Raw genomic sequence first — 6000 nt, forward strand, 5'->3', positions numbered from 1 at the left:
TCTGCTCCCTAGGTTTGGAAATGGCTAATTTATTTGCAGAGGTCAGAACCCTGCTGGGTTTTCATGAATTAAGAACTGGAGAAACCAAAGAAGTCATAGTCTTATCCATAGGATCTTCAAAACATCAGATTGGATGAAGACGTTTCTGAAAGCGCTTTGATGCTGACCTCTACTCCCAGGACATCCATCGCTGAAGGTCAAAGGTCAGTCAGAGGAGGAGGGGCCTGGGAGACAGGGGAGGAGGGTGAGGGTACAGGCTGATGTGGTGAGGAGGGCTTTTAGAAGCCCCAACCCTTCACAACCTGGAGCTGTTAGTCTGCCTGTGTTTGGACAGCTGAGGAGGTCGGAGATAAAAAGAAAAAAAACTGGATTCACATTCCAAGCATTCCGTTTCTGGAGAGAGTAAATATGGAGAGTGGAGCCAGGTTCGGAGAGGAGCCGCGTCACAGCCGCCTGAGATACTGCTCAGCAGCCATGCGCACACAGGTCAGCGAGGCGGTCCCTGCAAGCGTACGTGCACAAGCTTCTCTCCAAGCCACAGGAGAACTGCATTCCAGGTGAAGGCCATGGAAAACATGTGGCGTGTGGGGCAGAGTGCTCAAGCACCCCGCAAACTCCTGCCCCAGCTCTGGATGTGGTGGGCACCCCCTCCCCAAGCCTTCTATGGGAGCCATGCCTGAGCCAGGCCCCGGGCCACGGTCCCACAGCCCCACGGACAGCCACAGTCCTGTGTTGGCTCACCAAAACCCTGAGAAAATATTTGTGCTGCAGTAAGGCGCTATGTTGGTGCCGGCTTGAGACACAGCAGTAGAAGTGAGAACATGTCACCTCCCAAGGCAGTGTCACCGTGCTGAATTAGAGAAGGAAGTCCACGCATCTTCCATACAGTGGAGGATTGAGATGCTAGAGGCCCTCAAAGGCATTGGCCAAAAGCAAGAGTGTGAGGCCAGCCCCTGCCCAAGCCTGTGCCCCATGCGGAAGAGAGCCGCTGTCACTCCAGCCCCAGGAGAAGCACAGATTCCAGCGTCTCTTGGCCCCTGCAGCAGGGAGGGAGCACAGGGGAGCAGCGGGGACTGAGCTAGCTGAGCCTGCCCTGGGCGCTGGGCTGGAAGACAGCAGGTAGACCAGAAGGCAGAGGGATGGAGTCCTGGAGTGGAGGCTCAGGGAGGATTCTGCAGTGGGGCGGCCACGGGGCTTTCCTCATGCACAGCTCAGACATGGGGATGGTTGGTCGTGGCTGGCCAGACCCTGCCTAGCCGTGCAAGGAGGGGCAGTGACCTAGGACAACGCTAGCCCAGAGGGGAGGGGAGGCCATCCCGAAGTGGGGGCTCCTGCAGCCGCTCCCCGAGGTGCCAACTCATTTCGTTTTCTAGGATTCTGGAAGAGTTACTTTTGCAATCCAGGTTGAAGTATTTTTTATATTAGAAACACAAAGTGTGGCCACGTGTGAACAGTGTGCACAGGGAGCTGGGGTAAGTAAAGGACAAGGGGGCCAGCCTTCCTGCATGCATTCCTCTACCCTGGCCATTCATTCATTTACACATTCCTTCCTTCTACGAAGCTTACTGAGTCTTACATGTACATGTGTCCTCATCAGCAAGGAATCACTACGTCATCCTGTGGGGCCAGCCTGACGTTCCGGGCAGTGAGCCCAGCTCACCCGGTCCTGGGGGCACAGTTGGGGTGGGAGGAGGGATGCTGAGAGCAGCCACACGTGTGGCGCGGGGCTCTGCTGACATGCAGATGGAGGCCACATGGACCAGGGACAGCATAAGGGCCACAAGGCCACACTTCAAGACAACTTCATTAAACGTTTGAAGAGGCTCTGGCATTGTTTCTGTGGGCATCATACCAACTCTGTTCTGTCACTGGGCATCTGTAGCTGTGACTTGTAGTGGTGTAGCAGTAATTAAACAGAGGAAAATAAACAATTATTAGTCCTTCATAAAGCCAATTTCTTAAGTGGAAGGTTGTGATACAGGCCCTTTGTGGGGGGGGAGCCTTGGGATAATTCATATTTTACAAATATTTTGTTCGTCCAGTGTGTGGCTGGTTCCCTGTGTATCCCCAAGAGGCTTTTCCCCATCCGGCTCCAGGAAAACTCTCCAATTCTGTGTCATCAACCAGTGCCATATACCTATAAATATTACTGATGGGGCCCAGAGCACTGCTTTTATGCCAATAAATCCCCCGGGGACACTCCAGGAAGACCCAGTGCAGGAATGACTGCCAGCCAGGAGGAGCTGCTCTCTGGTCTTTCCCACCCTGATTTCTGCAGCAAGTGGAGTCTGGGAAGGAAAAGAAGGGAAGCCCAGCTGGCTTTGAACTGTGATCTTCAGATCTCAGCCTCCCTGAAGAGCTTGGGCCATAGGTGTGAGCCATCCACACCCGGAGTCTTTTTTTCTTTCTTTTCCTCTTTCTTTCCTATTTCTCTTCCTTCCTTCTTGTCCTTATTTTTCTTTCTTTTCATGGTGGTGATGTGGGATCCCAGTCTTATACTTGCTAAGCATGCGCTCTCCCACTTGAGCCATACCTCCACACCCTCCTCCGTCCTTCTTCCCCCCCTCTCTTTCTTTCTTTCTTTCTTTCTTTCTTTCTTTCTTTCTTTCTTTCTTTCTTTCTTCTTTCTTTCTTTCTTTTTTTCTTTCTTTCTTCCTTCCTTCCTTCCTTCCTTCCTTCCTTCCTTCCTTCCTTCCTTCCTTCCTTCCTTCCTTGTCCTGAGGCTTGAACTCAGGGCCTGGGCACTGTCCTTAAACACTTTTTGCTCAAGGCCTAGTGCTCTGCCACTTGAGCCACAGCACCACTTCCAGCTTTTTCTCTGTATGTGGTACCAAGAAATCAAGCTCAGGGTTTCCTGCATGCTAGGCAAGCACGATCTACCACTAGGCCATGCTCCCGGCCCAACCTTCTCCTTTCTTAACACTTGACAGAGAGCTTTTTTCATCTGGAATCATCTACCTACTGTTAAACATTTCAATCTCTCTTAAACTTTTCCTTCCTTTTACTATCCTATGAACAGACCATTCTTTAGGGTTCCCAAGACCAAAGGCCAGTACTCATGGGCTTGTTTCTGACCCTGTCCCCTTCCGCATCCACCCCTGTGGTCCCTTCCTGGTACACACTCCTACTGCCATATTTGAATTTATAACATTTCAGGACATTTCTGCAGTTCAGTACTTCTCTAAGACTTAAATCGACAACCAGCATTAGCGATTGCCACAAGTTCAGCAGCCTAAAGCTTCTTTAAAATGATACCAAAATGTAAAACAAAATAACCTAAGAACCTTTAATGACACAGACCCTTTCTTCAATTTGTCACTACTGTCAATAGAATGCAGAATGTAGGAAAGTGTTGATTATAGCAACAGAGGCAATGTTTTTCTTGATGAAAAGAAGGTAAGAATGTATGGATACTATGTATAAGTGAATTGTATATGCACTGTTTTCTTCTCTTGATGTCACCTAAACCATCAGTGCTGACAGTCCATGTCCTTGAACCTGAGGTTTTTTGACTCTCGAATAAAAGACTTTGGGGCTTCTTGCACTATCTAACATTTTGTACTATTTTAGGAGAGAACACTGAGAAATATTAAAGGTAACATAAAAAGCGATGTGGAGGTGGTTGAGGCTTCCACTAAAATCATTATAATAAAATAAAGGTAATGAGAAATAAAATGAGTGCAGCTACACGGCAGGTGGCACATTAGCTTTGGGTGAAACCCAGAATCTCTTGGGATGTGGAGAATCCAAGGTTACAGAGCAAAGAGGCCAAGAGCAAGAAAAATGGCACTGGCTTCTAGAGACAAAAGCCAAAAAGTGAGCTACCAGGTTCTAGAGAAAATTTGCACACTGGGGGACCAGAGAGAGGGGGGAAGGAGGGAGGGAAGGAGGGAAGGAGGGAAGGAGGGAGAGAGAAGAATGAACTGCAATGATAAGCACAGTACAGTTGCCTGCATGATCAGTAACGATGTCTCTCCTTGGTCTCTGCTGTTTTTATTTTGTTTGCCTCCTTGCTTTGGCAGGACTGGAGACAGAACTCAAATCTCCACACAGCACTCCACCATCCGGGCCATGCTCCCAGTCCTTTTGCTTTTAGTCTGTTTTCACAAAGAGTCTCCGATTTTTGCCCAGGTGGGCTCCTGGCTGTGATTCTCCTGTCTCTGCCTCCTCTGTAGTCAAGACTACCAGCATGAACTACCACTCTTGCCCCACGAGTTTCTTGTTTTATATATGGTCTTCCTTTGACTTGATCAGCAGTGTGCAAATAAGCAAATGTTGGCTGAGCCTGGCGCTTTCATGTGAGTCCTCTCCGTCCAAGGCTTCCTTCTGGCTGTCACTGTCACCAGTCATACCTGTAGCTCTCTTCTGCACAGCCTTATGTCAACTCACCCCTCGCTGCTTCTTTCCCCACTCCTGAAAGAGACCCTCTCCTCCTTTCAGGTCGTGGTTCCTCTCACTCCACGAGTGGCCACCTGTAAGCCGTGGCCACTGCCGGGCTCTGTGTCCAGATCCTGTCACCTCTGTCTTCCTGAGTCACCGGAGCTCCTGTGAATCTCCCTCAGCACTTTGCCTCTCCTCTGCTGTTCCATTCCTTTCACCTGTCCCTCACCCTTATTTCAGCCTTTGATGGTGGGGCCTTCTGGGCGACTGCCTGGACCTGTGTGTGGATGCTTCCAGGACCTCTGCACCAGGATTGGGAACTCATTTAACTGAGTCCCCCAAATCCACACTTACCATTGAGTGCTCACACCAGGACCAGGGTATCTTAGAAAGACAGAAGCAGCACAGAGGGGAAGTTTCCATCCATTCAGATTTGCCTTCCTCTTTTATTCATTTTTAAACATTATCTTTACATGGTTGTATCATGGGGTTTTATGACTGCAGTGCATGTTGATTAATACGGCTCCTTCCTTCATTCTCCCAGTCTGCCCAACCCCACCCACCCAGGGTTCCATTTTCACACACACACACACGCTATTATGACTTGTTGTTGTTTTAAATTACAAAGTGAAGCCGTGTTCCTTCAAGCTGCTGAGCTGCACTGTGTGTCTGCCCCGGGAGGAGGAAGCTGGAATCAACTCAGCTTTTTGAATCCGAGCTGCGTCATTAGCCTACTGTGTTCAATTACTTCTCTTTATTTGCAATGCCATACTTCCCCCTGGTGGAAATAAACAGGCTGTACCAATTACGATCTTCAGCTTCCTCAATCCCTGCTAGTGGACTGGAGAGACCCTCAGAAAGAAGATGAAGTCTCTGTTTCCAGGCTTTTCACCCCCAAATCCATTTTTCCTATATCTGAATGAGAGAAAAGCTTGACAAAGCTGGAAGCCAGCTTTTAGTAGAGTCAACACAGTGCACCAAATAGAGTACTATTTGGCAGAAAATATGTAGCCTTTAAACAACACATCTTCACAGGTCCTCCATTTTCAATGAGCAAAATAAAAATTAAAGACTGACATGTATTTTAAGAAGAGCACCCACATAACCAGGGGAGAAAAGAAGTAAGTGTAGATTCTGAAGTCATCAAAAACATTTTTCCACCCTGACATCAGGATTTTTAACTAGAGACCTCACACTTTGTGTGGCTGGTACCCTGACCCTGGACCTGAGCCTCTGCTCTGGCTTTTTGCTGGCTATGTTGGAGACGGAGCCTCATAGACTGTTCTGCAGTAGCTGGTTTCAAACCCTCACATCCTGTAAACGGTAGCCTGATTAGTTGCTAAGATTACCAATGTGAGCCTGTAGCATGTCCAACAAATAAAGGATAACATAGAAACATAAAAGAAAACATGGGAAATTCGACAGAATTGATTGCACCAAAACTAAGTAAACAAACAAATAAGCATTCTTCAGCTGGAGTGGTGCTGGAGTATTGCGGGGTTGTCCTCGGTTAAGCTATCTGAGGAACCTCCATCTAATTTCCATAGAGGCTGCACTCATTTATAGACTCAGGGAGCACTCTGCCCCTTTCTCCTCCTAACAGGGCTACTATTTCTGTTC

The sequence above is a fragment of the Megascapheus bottae genome, chromosome 21 (genome assembly GCF_031878675.1).
Source record: "Megascapheus bottae isolate mThoBot1 chromosome 21, mThoBot2.hap1, whole genome shotgun sequence".
In the NCBI taxonomy this organism is placed as follows: domain Eukaryota; kingdom Metazoa; phylum Chordata; class Mammalia; order Rodentia; family Geomyidae; genus Megascapheus; species Megascapheus bottae.